Source organism: Malus domestica, chromosome 04, assembly GCF_042453785.1.
Source record: "Malus domestica chromosome 04, GDT2T_hap1".
NCBI lineage: Eukaryota > Viridiplantae > Streptophyta > Magnoliopsida > Rosales > Rosaceae > Malus > Malus domestica.
The window spans coordinates 21,804,840-21,819,687 of NC_091664.1; positions in this window are offsets into that span (position 1 = coordinate 21,804,840).

The window sequence follows — 14,848 nt, forward strand, 5'->3', positions numbered from 1 at the left end:
AGTAGAATTTGTGTATGATAGCCTTTATTTTCGTTCAATCTTTATTTTCTTTGTTTTATGGGTTTAATTTAGTTGAACTTCGAAGCAAATAAGCGTGTGAAAACCAAAGGGGCCATGCGCTGTTTGCTTTGTTGTTCTTCTTCTTGTTAAGATTTGTGTGAAAATGGCTCAAATCTCAAATGTAAATGGTGATTGTAATGTTTAAGAAAAGTCTACGTGTTTCTGGCCCAAGGGCTATGTTATGTCAACAGTTAATTGGTCGACAGTTGTTTGTAATTATCTCTTCATTATTTCATCTTCCCTTTGTATTTTTCCTTTGTTTGACTTCCCTTACATCTTGGATCATCTGAGCTTTTGATGGGGTCAGACTTAAAAAACTAAGCGAAGTGTTTTTTTTTTGTTGGATTTTTATACTATTTTGTTTCACTTTCAACTTTTATTTTTTATTTTTTATTTTTTATTTTTGAGAACTCACTCTCAACTGTAAGTATATTCAATCTAAATATAAACTTTTTTTTTTGAGCAAAATATAAATATAAATTTTAAAGATTAATAAAAGTCATCTTATATATTAAATATTGTTGCAGTCATATTTAGAACAGAATGTGATTGTGTAAATCCTAGGAGATATGGGAAAATATCTTATATTCCTATTAAGAGTAAATTACCTATTAAATGTTGTAACCTAATGGGAAAGGTTTTTATCTATACTACTACTATAAATAAAGGCACAATGGGGTGAATCAAACACACCTCACAATTAAATCAATCTCTCTTCTCTGTAATTGTGGCCGGTCCCCTCTCTCTCTCTAAACTCTAGATCGTTTAATCAAATAGGCCTACAACACGTTATCAGCACGCTCTTGCTAGAAGCTGAGGAATTGACGCATCATAGGAGGAGGCTATCATCCACCAAATTCAAAGACTTATTCGTTTTCTGTTAATCAGGTACGCTTAAAATAAAAGAAGATATTTGAAATGTCCACGAAGCATGAAAACATTCCCCATGATGCATGAACCCCACTATGTTTATATTTTCCTTTCGATATATATTGTATATGTTTATATATTTGTCAATATATATATATATATATATATTTGTTTCATGCATCGCACAATTAAATTGTTATGGGAATTTGTGAGTCAATGTATAACATTAAATTAGAAGCATATTTAGGGTTTCCTAAACCATAAGGGATTTTGAAAAAAAAAAAAAGGAACTGGACATGGTGCGGCACACCACCGCACCATCACTGTGGAAATAGCCACCAAGCCTCGGCCTGGACCTCACCTCGGCAGGGCCTAAGCCCTATGCCCATCCCGCTGCCTTGGCCCGCAACCATGACATTAGCCCTTTACGGCTGGGCTTTGTCCACACGTGCCTAAACCAAAGCCAGCCTTTTGCGGTGAGCTTTGCGTGCACCCTCAGCCTGTTTCTCGAGCCTAATTTGATGGGTTTGAAGCATGTTGTTGTCCCCCTCATTCAGCCCAGACTAAAACCCAACTGCGGCTGGGGGATCTCTTCCACCCCGTGGCCTGCAGCCATCACCCGAGGTCATTTTGGGCATTGCCTTTTATTCAAGGCACCCAACTCGAGCCCAATTCCTTTTTCGGCAATATTTTTCAACCCAATGCTATTATTTTAGCATTCTCAATAATTTTAACCTGTATATTAATATTATTTTTCTTCTACAATCGACCCCATATGACCCAATTTATTGAATTAATTAAAAGTGACATGCAGTCCATTAGTCTGATAATGAATCTAAAATTATTAACCTGTAGATCACTTTTGGACATTAACGATTCAATAATTTATTTTTATACTTTGAACCGTCACATACTTTCGTAGTAACGAAGTTCTCACACTTGAGTTCCTGAAGAACCTCAAATCCACTATATTCAAATTAGTATATTGCATTCTGTGTTTCTTGCAGGAACCTCTCATTATGAACTAATTGTTCATAAAACTAAATTGAACTTGTAGTTTCAAATTTAGTGCCTTTGAAACCCGAAGTTTTCATTCATAACATACCATATGAAACTTGTAGTTTTTATGCATAAAGTAAACCAATACATGTCTATAGAACCTGTATGTTCTATAATATATGTCTATGGCTTACCATATGACTACTCACGTTTTCCCCTCTGTTTTAAGGACATGTTGAACTTGAATAAGCTTAATTTCTCCGCTCTAGAAGTCTCCGGAAGAAACTATCTGAAATGGATTCAAGATGTGAAGCTCTATCTCACTGCAAAGGGCATTAAAGCCACCATCGAGGCACCTATCGCCGACAAACCTGTTGACAAAGGTCAGAAGGCTACTGCAATGTTCTTAATTCGAAGACACATCCATGATGCATTGCATACTGAGTATGGCACTGAGGAGGACCCATGCATCCTCTAGCTTGCTCTGGCTGATCGTTTTGATCACCATAAAGACATATACATGCCTGAAGCAAGACACGACTGGCAGCATCTTCGCTTCCAAGACTTTAAGTTCATGAATAAATACAACTCCGAAGTTTGTAGAATTCGTTCTTTGTTGAAATTCTGCAAAGTGGAACTCACCGAATCAGATCTGCTAGAGAAGACCTATTCGACCTTCCATGCCACCAAAATTGTCCTGCAGCAACAATATAGGGCACAAAAATTCACCAAGTTTTCGAATTTGATCTCTGTTTTACTTCTCGCTAGAAAGTAGAACCAGCTTTTGATGAAGAATCATCAAGCTCGACCCATTGGCTCAAACGCTGCACCTGAAGTGCATGTGATTTATTCTAGTAGCCATAAACGACGAAAGAATCGTCGTGGCCATGGCAATGGGCGGCAAGCCCAACCACGGGCTTAAGGTCAACAGAGTGCCACACCTAAGGGAAGAAATGTGACCCAGCATCATCCATCACTTACCCCTAAGGCCCCAAACTTCAAGAACAAGGGCAAAGGTTTCGTTCAACCCGCTTCTACTGAACTGGACATGTGATATCGTTGTGGATCAAAGGATCATTGGTCATACACATGTAGAGCTTCCTCTGAGGCTATTGCCAAGTATCATTCCCATCGCGAGTCTAACTTTGCAAATTTGGATCATCTGGAAGATGCAACTACATCAATGGAAGTATCGGATTTTCAAGAAGCGTCAACACTTATGCTTTTAATGATCTAGCAAAGGCAACAAGATCACATATACCTGCTGCAAACACATCTGCAAGGATAGATGTACCCTGTGTACGTCAACAACCCGCCTGGGAAGGCCGGACCGTCCCCTAAGGTGGAGAGGCCGCACCCTCCATGCGGTAAGGTACATTAACGGCTAGCCAATCACCTACTACAACCCTGAAGCGTGGCAGACCCTTTGGTTCAAAGGATTCACAACCCCAGAAGAGGAAAATGGCACCAACTAGTGACCCTAGTTTGAATCCGACCATCACTCACTCATTAGTTTCAACGCATGAGGTTATTCTAGGTTACAGTGATTCTTTAGACGAAACATGCCGGCATCCCGAGAATCGTGAGATTTCGGTCCACTACATAGTATTATATGAAGTTTGGAATATGAATGAGATGATCATCGATGATGCATTCTCGTACTCAGTAGCTACTGACATCATGCTTAGTGATGGCATTGAACCACGTTTCATCGATGAATGCCGACGTAGAACTGATTGGTCAAACTGGAAACAAGCAATGCAAGTCGAACTCGATTCACTAGCGAAACATAAGGTATTTAGACCTATCGTTCCTACACCACCACGCGTGAAGCCTATTGGTGACAAGTGAGTTTTCGTGAGGAAGCGTAATGAGAAAAATGAAATAGTGCGATATAAAGCACGCCTCGTAGCACAAGGTTTCTCTCTGCGCCCTAGGATTGATTACGAGGAAACGTATTCCCCCGTAATGGAAATTATAACGTTCCGTTACCAAATCAGTTTGGTAGTTTCTGAAAAACTGAATATGCAGCTTATGGACGTGGTAACCACATATCTCTATAGGGATCTAGATACATAAATATACATGAAAGTTCCAGAAGGACTTCCATTGACTGGCTCAAATAGTTCTAGACCACGGAACACTCGCTCAATTAGGTTGAGGAGGTCACCTTACGGATTGAAATAATCCGGGCAGATATGGTATAACCGTCTGAGTGAATATTTGACAAGTTAGGGTTATATGAACAACGAACTATGCCCATGCGTGTTCATAAAGAAGTCACATTTTGGATTTGCAATCGTTGCAGTTTATGTCGATGACATGAATCTCATTGGGACTCCCGCAGACGTTGAGGAAATTGCTGCACACTTGAAATCGAAATTTGAGATGAAGGATCTTGGGAAAACTCGATATTGCCTCGGCCTGAAGATCGACCATTGTTCGGATGGAATCCTAGTACATCAATCGAACTACACCCAAAAGGTGTTGCGTCATTTTAATAAGGATAAAGTGAAGCCTTCGAGTACACCCATGGTCGTTCGAACTGTAAATGCTAAACGAGATCCTTTCCGTCCAAAGGAAGATGAGGAAGAGATTTTTGAACCTGAAGCTCCTTACCTATATGCAATTATTGTACATGGCTCAGTGCACTAGACCTGACATTTCCTTCGCTGTGAATCTATTGGCTAGATACATCAATGCGCCCACACGCAGGCACTGGAATGGTGTTAAAGACATTTTCCGCTACCTTAAGGGTACTACGAATTTGGGCTTGTTCTATACTCATGAATCTCTACGTGTTACCGCCCCCTATGGTACTTAGATTGATTCTCGCCTTGTTGGTTACGCAGATGCTGGATATCTGTCTGACCCATATAGAGAACGTTTTCAAATGGGTTATGTCTTTACCGTTGAAAACACCGCTATATCTTGGAGGTCTACTAAGAAAACGCTAGTTGCGACTTTGTCTAACCATGTTAAGATTCTCGCCCTACATGAAGCATCGCGTAAGTGCTTTTGGCTAAGAGAAGTTATGAGACACATTCGAAGCACTATTGGTCTTACATCAGTCGTTAACCTTCATACGACGATCTTTGAAGACAATGCAGCATGTATCGAGCAGTTGAAGAAGGGATACATTAAAGGAGACAACACCAAGCACATAGCGCTAAAGTTTTTTTACTCACACCAGTAGCAACAACATCAGTACATTGAAGTCAAGCAAATTCGGTCCTAGGACAACCTAGCCGATCTTTTCACCAAGTCGTTGCCCAAGTCTACATATTAGAAGCTCGTCCAAGGAATTGGTATGTGTAAATTATCTTAGTTGAATCGCTTGTAGTTCTTTTATTTAGAAGATATGTCTGTGTCAGGGGGAGTATCAAGAAGCATACTCACATGATATTAATGTACTCTTTTTCCTACGATTAGGAGCATTTCTCCCACTGGGTTTTTGCTACCTAATGAGGTTTTAATGAGGCACCCATCCTGGGATGATCATACTCCGATGAGTTCACTACCTTCGTCCAGTTTGACGTTCGTTTTAGATATTATGCATACTTCTCACTTTTCTCCTTAGTTTATGGGTTTTCCCCATGCCTTGGGTTTTACCATAGCGAGGTTTTGTGAGTTTTACTACAAATGCATACTTCACTTAAATTTGAGACTTGTGATCACCCATTGTGCCGATGACTTCATTAACTATTCTACCTTATATGTTGATGATCTGATACGATGGTTTGTTGAGTATTTACACACTCAAGGGGGAATGTTGCAGTCATATTTAGAATTGGAATGTGATTGTGTAAATCCTAGGAAATATGGGAAAGTATCTTATATTCCTATTAGAAGTAGATTACCTATTAAATGTTGTAATTCTAAAGGGAAATGTTTTTACCTATCATACTACTATAAATAAAGGCACAATAGGGTGAATCAAACACACCTCACAATTAAATCAATCTCTTTTCTCTCTAATTGTGGCCGGCCCCCTCTCTCTCTAAACCCTAGATCGTTTAATCAAATGGGCCTACAACAAATATATACTTTTTATGACTTTTTACTGACAAGGAATATAGGGGTACGGCAAAGTGGTATTCAATTATGATTGAAGAGTTTACAAAATTCCAATATATGCATATATCACATAATGTATATTCACCTTATAAATATATAATTGGAATTGTTTGGTTTCTTAATCTTTATTAGAAAATGACCTCTAAAAAAAATCATACAAATCATAGATTATGTAGTCGTTCAAATGTTATCAAATAAATTGAAGGTTCATGATGAATATATTACTTGATACTTGCCACCAATTTTTTCTCCACATTTGAATGCATATACTTGGTGGTTAGAATTTTCTATTAAACCACATTAGTATTTCCTTGTCAACAAAGATTCAACTAGAAAAATCCACTAAGCCATCAATTCAATTATGCATATTTCTGTACTGACACAATGGAAATATGACCGATTTGTTTCATGGGAGCTGCAACAAGTAAAATATAATCATATGGCTAATTCCCTATATCTATGATCTTTAATTATGGAAAGAGATCCTCACCAAATTCTGTTAATCAACAAATCCAGGAGGAAGGGCCATTGCCACCATCACCTCCCTCTTTGTCATTTCTAATGATTGCACCTACACCACCAACCCTAAACACGGGTAAAAAAGCACCATCAACATTTAATTCGTAAGAACCTTCAGCGTGCGATATCCAATGATAGTTATTTTTGTCTGGAACATGTACAGGTCGCTTATTTACTTGACAAAATTTCTCCATTGTCTTTCGATCGTATATTATTTTTACTAGCAGAATTTTTCCGAAAACCAGCCTTCATAATTAATAGCAAACAAGAAAGGCCATTTCATCGGGTCATAAGCTTTTGCCATAACTAGTTTCGTAGCAACCTCTTGGGAGACTCCTCATTCGTCTTCTTTCCCATGAACTGCTAGATTTCATGATCGCATTCCATCCGATCATCTTACTAATTAACCCTTAACATGTTGCACGAGTTTAAGTTGAATCCAGTTTGGGTAATCCAAGCTGCAACCCTAAACAGGATTAGAGTATTTTTTTTTAATAAGACAATAATCTATTTCAAGGGTTGAGGATTTGTATTATGTTACACAATAAGTCAGCCATAATAATTAAATATCAAACATGAGACCTTCAGCTTACAAGTAGAGATAATTATCACTAAAACATAATAATTGTTATAAACTTCTTATTTAAGTGTGATTGTGTAAATCCTAGATTAGATTTGATTCTAATTATTCTTCCCTATTAGGACTTGTATTTCTTGGAGGGGAAGAATTTCTTCTCTCTCTTATTAATATAAATAAAGGCACTGCATTGGGGGAATAACACATTCTCTACACAACCCTAAAACACATCTCTCTCTATATTCTCTTTGTGCCGCCAGCCCTCTTCCCCTGTCAGTTAAATATACACCACAACAGTTATCAACACGCTTCTACCACTATGCTTAGGAATTTGATGTAGAAGTTTTTTGCATCAAACTAGTTCACCAATATCATCATGCAATCAAGTTCTTTCAAAACAACGGTTTTTATTTAGATATTTTTGCAGCCCTGATAGCATGAACATTCACCATAATGCATGACCCAACTTTACGTTTTTTGAATTTTAGATTCTACATAAATTGTGTATGAATTATATCTATAATTGTTGAATTATGTGAATTTGATATTGCCATGAATTGGATCAAATATCTGCTCATGCATTAAATTATTTTATATGAATATGCATTGAATTAATCTGGAATTGAAAAAAGAAATTTAAAAGATTTTTGAGGGTTTTGTTGAACACCCATCCATGTCGATGGGTTTCTTTCCTGGAGCCAAGCCACGTCGAGCCACCAGCCCTAGGCATACAGCCTGAATGGCTAAGCCGAGTCGCGAGACCATAGAGCCGGAGCCATGGGCTCCTGGTTTTTGAAACCCATAAAAACCCAACGCCTTCAATGGCGTCTCTACCATCATAGGTGAGCCTGCAGCCCAACCATTGACCTTGGGTCACCGTCCTCGATAGCTTGAAGCTCGTCCACCGATGTAGATTAACTATGATTCCTTCGAATCTCGTTGGATTTTTTGAAATTTCGATTCGAATTTCTAGGTTTTTGGTTGAAATGTCGAGATTTCTCTATCTCCGTTAATATTCGTTATCCCCATTGACTTACGAACTTGCCCTGAGAATTTTTTTCCCAAAACACGGTCTTCTGAAATGGCGGCGTCGGTCTTTTTCCCCGACAAGCACACCCAACTACGATTGGGGTGTTTTTGGTCCTAACCTGAGCCCAATTGGGCCTTGTTTTTCTCAGCCTAATTTTTTTTTTCTTTTTGGGCTTGCCTACAGCAGCCCAAACCATTAGCTCAGCCCAAGAGTGACACCAACCCATAGGGCTATGGTGTCACATACACTTACGACACACCGGATCTCAGCCCTTACTGGTACATCAGTGTCCACAAAACACTCGATCAGAGCTTGTTTGGGCCTCTGTCTTTGGGCTTGCACCTACAGCCCGTTTTCTGTGATGCTGGGCCTACCTACATGCTAGACCCGTGCCTACCCCAGCCCAGTTTTGGGCTTAGACTTCACGACACCAGTTCACTCAGCTTACCCATGGGCTTTGGTCCAAATTTTTGGACCCCGAGTTTTAATTGCCTATTTTTAGGCACTTTTTGGGTTTTATAATTTTTCACCCACACTTTAAAATTTGGCCCGAAGTCCAAATAATTAATTTTGTTATAATTATAGACTTGAAATTCTATTTGCATATTTTCTTGTTGCATATTTCTGTATATATATTTATGTTTGTCTGCGGGAACATATGAACCTAAAGTTCATAATTATTTCAAAACTTGAAGTTTCTAGAAACATGCCTTGTTTGAAAATCTAAAGTTTTCCTTAAAAACATCACCCATGAAAACCCGAAGTTTTTTCATGTCAATTTAAACCAAAACATGTATATTAGAACCTGAATGTTCTACTCTTATGTGAATGAATTGATTTTTCTTCATTACACTAACCACATCTTGTCCATTTATTTTGTTATAAGAACATGTCCAATTTGAATAAACTTGACTTCATCGCTTTAGAGGTTTCTGGAAGAAACTACCTCAAGTGGGTCCAAGATGTGAAGCTCCACCTCATTGCAAAGAATTTGTGTCCCGCCATTCAAGATGAGACGGACAACCCAGTTGGTGAAGTTGAGAAAGCCACTGCCATGATCTTCATCCGAAGAACATACATAATGCACTACAAACTGAGTACCTTGCTGAGGATGATCCACGAGCGCTTTGGGTCACTTTAGCTAATCATTTTGATCAGCAAAAGGACATTTTCTTGCCTGAAGCAAAAGATGACTGGCAACATTTGTGCTTCCAAGACTTTAAGTTTGTGAATGAATATAATTTTGAAGTTTGTCGAATCTGATTACTTCTAAAGTTCTGTAACGAGACCTTAATCGAAGAGGATCTCCTGGAGAAAACCTATTCAACATTCTTTGCTACTAATATTGTCCTGCAGCAACAATATAGGGCTCAGAAGTTCACTAAGTTTTCCGGTTTGATCTCTGTTTTACTACTCACTGAAAAGCAGAATTAGCTGTTGATGAAAAATCATCAAGCTTGACTTACTGAGGTGACTGCTGTGCCTGAAGCAGACTATAGCACAAAAAATTCCCAAAATGCCAAAATAGGCATGATAGGGGCGACCACCTCGTCAAGGTCAATAGAGCCAAGACCCATCTAAGGGAGGAAATCGAGCCTAGAAGCACCCTAACCTTACTCTCAAGGCCCAAAACTTCAAAAATAAGGGCAAAGCACCTGAAACCATGGATGCAGACATGTGCTATTGCTATGGTTCCAAGGACCATTGGTCCAGTGTCTGCTGAGCTCTCCAGAAGGTTGTAGCTGAATATCATTCTCGTCATAAAAAATTTGAATCAAACTTTGTGTAAATGAATGAACTGGAGAATACTAAGATGGAGGTTTCTGACTTTCAGGAGGATACCACCCCTATGGAAGATTAGAATCTTAGACATAAACTATTTTCTAGTTAAAATTTAGACAATGGGGTCGAATTCCACCTAGTGGCCGAACCCCCCTTGTTTTTGGGTTTAATTTCGAACAATTTTCCTTTATGCTTGGATTATTTGTTGGTGATTTATTTTGGCCTAATCGGATAAATGGTCCCCGTGGTGATAAGGTATTCGGATGATAACCCCTGTGGTAAAAAAATTCGGATTTAAACCCCTGTGGTCTAAGTCTGTTAGGATTTATGCCCTTCTGTTAAATAATGTTGACGTGGCTGCCAAATGTCTGCCACGTGGCAAAAATAATAATTTTTAATTTTTTTTTAAAACCTGAATTTTTACAAAAAAAAAAAAAAAAAACCCCAGAAACTCCCCCCGCCGGACTTCTTCTCCTTCTTATTCCCGCCGGAGGCCAGCTCCCCCCCCCGCGCCGCGCGACCCTCCTCCCTCTCCTTCTTCATTCTTCTTCTTCTTCCCGCCGGTCTCCCCGCGCGACTCCTCTCTCTCCCTCTTCCTTCTTCTTCTTCTTCTTCTTCCCGCCGGAGACCAGCTCCCCCCTCGCCGGAGCCCTCTCCCCGCGCCCTTCTCCCTCTCCCTCTCCCTCTTCCTTCTTCTTCTTCTTGCAGATCTGGGTTTGTTTTTTTTTTTTTTTTTGTAAAAATTCAGGTTTTAAAAAAAAAAATTAAAAATTATTATTTTTGCCACGTGGCAGACATTTGGCAGCCACGTGGCATATATGTGGCAGCCACATCAGCATTATTTAACAGAAGGGCATAAATCCTAACAGACTTATACCACAGGGGTTTAAATCCTAACAGACTTAGACCACAGGGGTTTAAATCCGAATTTTTTTACCACAGGGGCTATCATCCGAATACCTTATGACCACGGGGACCATTTATCCAATTAGGCCATTTATTTTTGGATATTAAGTTTTTAATTAATTACTATCATTGAATACTTAAATTATTTTGAATGGATATTTGTTTTAGAACTTTTATGCATGTGAACGATTCAAATTAATTTTTATTCTAGGCATGACTAGTGGAAAAGTTAGTTGTTTGGCAGATAATGCAACCACGCACATCGTTTTGCGTGAATGAATCTATTTGACTAACTTTATACTTAGGAATGCACCTTTAACAACCCTCTCAGGCCCATCCAACCTGATCGAAGGATACGGTAAGGCACATATAATATTGTCCAATGGTACAATCTTGACTATTGATCAGGCACTTTATTCTCCACGTTTTGGAAGAATGTTGCTGAGTTTCAAGGACATTATAGATAATAATTACCACGCTGAAACCTATGTAGAAAATGGAGTTTAATTTATGTGCACAACTTCCTACGAATATGGCCAGAGTGTTTTCTTGAGAACATGGAGCGTATCTCGAGTGGTTTATATACTACGACCATAAGCCCTATAGAAAGTCACTATGTGTGTTACGCCCCGATCCCAACATACATCCCGGATCGACACATGACGTCACTAAGTATCCGTATCTCTAACATACCCCGCCTTTGGGATATGTGCAAACACAACTCACGATCCAACTACGTAGTAATTTTTTATACACTTGATGGCTGCATCTAACCTCCTCGTTAGATTGCCTACGTACCCTACACAGGGATCAAGCCATTCGGGGAAGAAGTCGCGCATCATGATGGCAACGAACGATCTTCGTGTTGCAATTTCATCATCCTCAACATTTTCATGTAGCTTTGGAGGTTAACGAGTGCTGCTTTGCCCTCTTTCCGATTGGTGAACTTGTGAAAGAGATGTATGCTTCGTGTGCAGTTTCTTTGGAGTGACATGAGTCCATCCTTCAACTTCACTTGACTTAACTGACATGGTTTTAGAGCATGCCCTCAGCGGTTGAGGTGAAGATTTTGAGTTGAAAGAGCCAGAAGTGACGGTGGTATAGTTTGACTTCACCACATCTTCAAGATCTAGCTCGATGATTCCTTTCTGAGTCAGCTTCATGATGAGATCTTTCAGCACGAAGCACTTTTCCTTCAGATGACTGATGAAACGGTGGAATTTACAATACCTTGGACTGTCAGTATGATTCTTCTCTTCCATCCGTCTGCACTCAGGTAGGTTGATCACCTTTTTTTCAAGCAAGTTTTTCAACATGGCAACCACATTAGAGTCGGGGAATGGATAAGTCTTCTCCTCAAGTTCCTTCAAAGTGCGTCTACACATCTCTTGATCACGAAAAGCTTCGGTTTGAATCGCCTTACCTCGTTATAGATTTTGACTGGAGCTGTGTTGACCGTCATTGCTTCCTTGGTGGGTTTCCATGCAGCCTTATCCACCTTTGGCCTAAAAAATTTGTCGTTCTTGTAGTTGGCGATCAGTTCTTTCTTCCCATGATGGGCGATGCTTAAATCCATGTCATGGGCGCGGGTGGCTAACTCCTCGAAGGTCCGTGGTTTGATGTCTTGAATGATCTAGTGTAATTCTCACTGCATGCCTTGAACACATATCTCGATCGATGAGGTTTCTGAAAGTTTGTCTTTGCAGTTTAGACTTAGAGTGCATCATTGGTTGATGTAGTCAACAACTGGCTCATCCTTCCACTGCTTTGTATTTGTGAGCTCCAGCATGCTTATAGTGTGGCTGATACTGCAGAAACGGTTAAAGAATTCCCACTCCAACTGCTCACAGCTGTTGATGGACTCAGGCTCTAGGTCCGTGCACCAGTCGAATGCATTCCCATTTAGTGAGCGGACAAACTGTGTTGTGAGGTAGTCTCCTTCAGTCATCGCGTTGTTGCAAGTCTCAACAAAATGAGCGACGTGTTGTTTTGGGTTTCCCTTTCTATCAAACTGCATAAACTTTGGTGGTTGGTACCCCATCGGCATCTGCAAGCTATCAATCTTTTTGGTGTATGGCTTTGAGTATAGCAGTGCATTCTACGAAGTGCCTCTCACCTGTGTTCTGACAGTGTTGGCAATCATGTCCTGGATATGTTGTATGGAAAGAGAGCCTATAAGTGTCATTGTTTGGTCTGGCTTCTCCTCGACTTTCTCCACCAGAGACTCATCTTCTTTGTTGACTTCATTCTTTAGTGGATCAACCTTTAGGTCGCGGTCAACTTTTTCGTCATGCTGCGCCTCCAATCAGTTGATGAGTGCGGTGATTTGCAAGTCCTTCTCCTCTGCGGTCCTTGTGAGCCTTACAATTGCTTCACTTATTTAAGCCAGTTGTTATTTAATAGAGGTAACGCTGATGGTCATGACTTAGGCAACCAAAAGATGCGATTTTCCTTCAAACATCCAGGGTGCTGACGAAGAACCCCGTTGCCCGTTTTGGGATGTTATCTTGTGCGCCTCAGCAGCATGCTTCAGTGTCCCCAGCGATATCAGGTTGATGACGGACTCGCGCCTCCTTTGTTCCTTTAGGGGTACCGAATTTGAAGCGGCATGTTGAGGAGCGGTTGTGAAGCTAATGGATTGTCAGTTTGCAGCATAAATGCTCAGGATCCTTCCCTTGGTGGTTGCGAGAACGGCTTGTCCCTTGATTGATGCCATTGATTTTAAGGTGTGTTCGGATTTCTTAACGGAAAAAGAGATGAGAGGTAGAGATTATCCCATCGGCCGTGCCAAATTTGTAAACACTAATTTTCCTGCGATGAAACGAGACAAGAACACGTATACAAAATAATATTTGTATTAATGATTTTGGGGTTACAAAGTGCAGCCCATTTATAGAGGTTTCACCATACAATCAATTGGTAATATGGAGACTAATGCAACTACTTGTAAGCACATATAAGGCCATTCTTTCCACAATATGGGATTCACTATCAAAACATCCCTCCACCTGTAGCAAATTTTCAAGTCTAACACGTGGAAAACACAAACAAGGTGATGTGGAACATGTGGAACACAAATAGGGACCTTGGATGTACTTATAAGTAGTTGGGCTACTCTCTATATTGACAATTGGTTTTCACGGTGCAACCTTAACTTTTTTCATAATATTAGAGCATGTTGTTTCATGTGTGAAACCCAATGGCCACATATACGTGCTCCACGTCACCCTATTTGTGTTATACATGTGTTAAGCTTGAAACTTCGCCACACGTGAGGAGGTGTGTTGAAAGTGAATCCCCAATTGGAGAAATGAGGTTGCATGTACTTATAAGTAGTTTGACTCCTTCCTATATTGCCAATTAGTTTTATACTAGAATCTCGACTTTCTTCATTTACCGCTGTGATGTGAAATCCAGCAACATTTTGCTCCATGAAAATTTTGAGGCAAGAGTTTCAGACTTTGGGGATTTTGAGGCTGGTTAAGGATAGTATTGTTTTCTTTTTTTTTTGGAGAGGAAGATATGATTTTGGTGTTGTACATGAAGAGGGTACTAAAAAAAGAGAGGTTGATGGATATTGTTGATTCAGTTATTAAAGAGGGAGCTGCCAAGCGAGAATTGCGACGATGAGGCACTGGGATTTCTCGCACAATCGGTACTTGAATGATAAGAGGCGCATTCGGCCTTCAATGAAAGAAGTTGCTGATGTTATTATTCACAGGATTGGCATTGTTACGAGTTTTATACCTGCACCCGAGTCTGTGAACAAGGTCGTGGTAACTAGTCCAAATCCTAATTAAAAAGAGTATGGCTTATTAAACTATGACATACCCCGATCTGTATATGCAAGTGAACACCCGAAATCGAGACATGCGACTGACATCTAGAAGAAAAAAAAAAAGAAAAATTAATTGAAACAATTCCTTGTTGTCAATAAATGAAAACTTATGGTCTATTTGAAAACAAACGCCCCGACTATTTATACGTCCCGACTGTTTATAAGTTTAGATTTCAAATATACCAAGAGA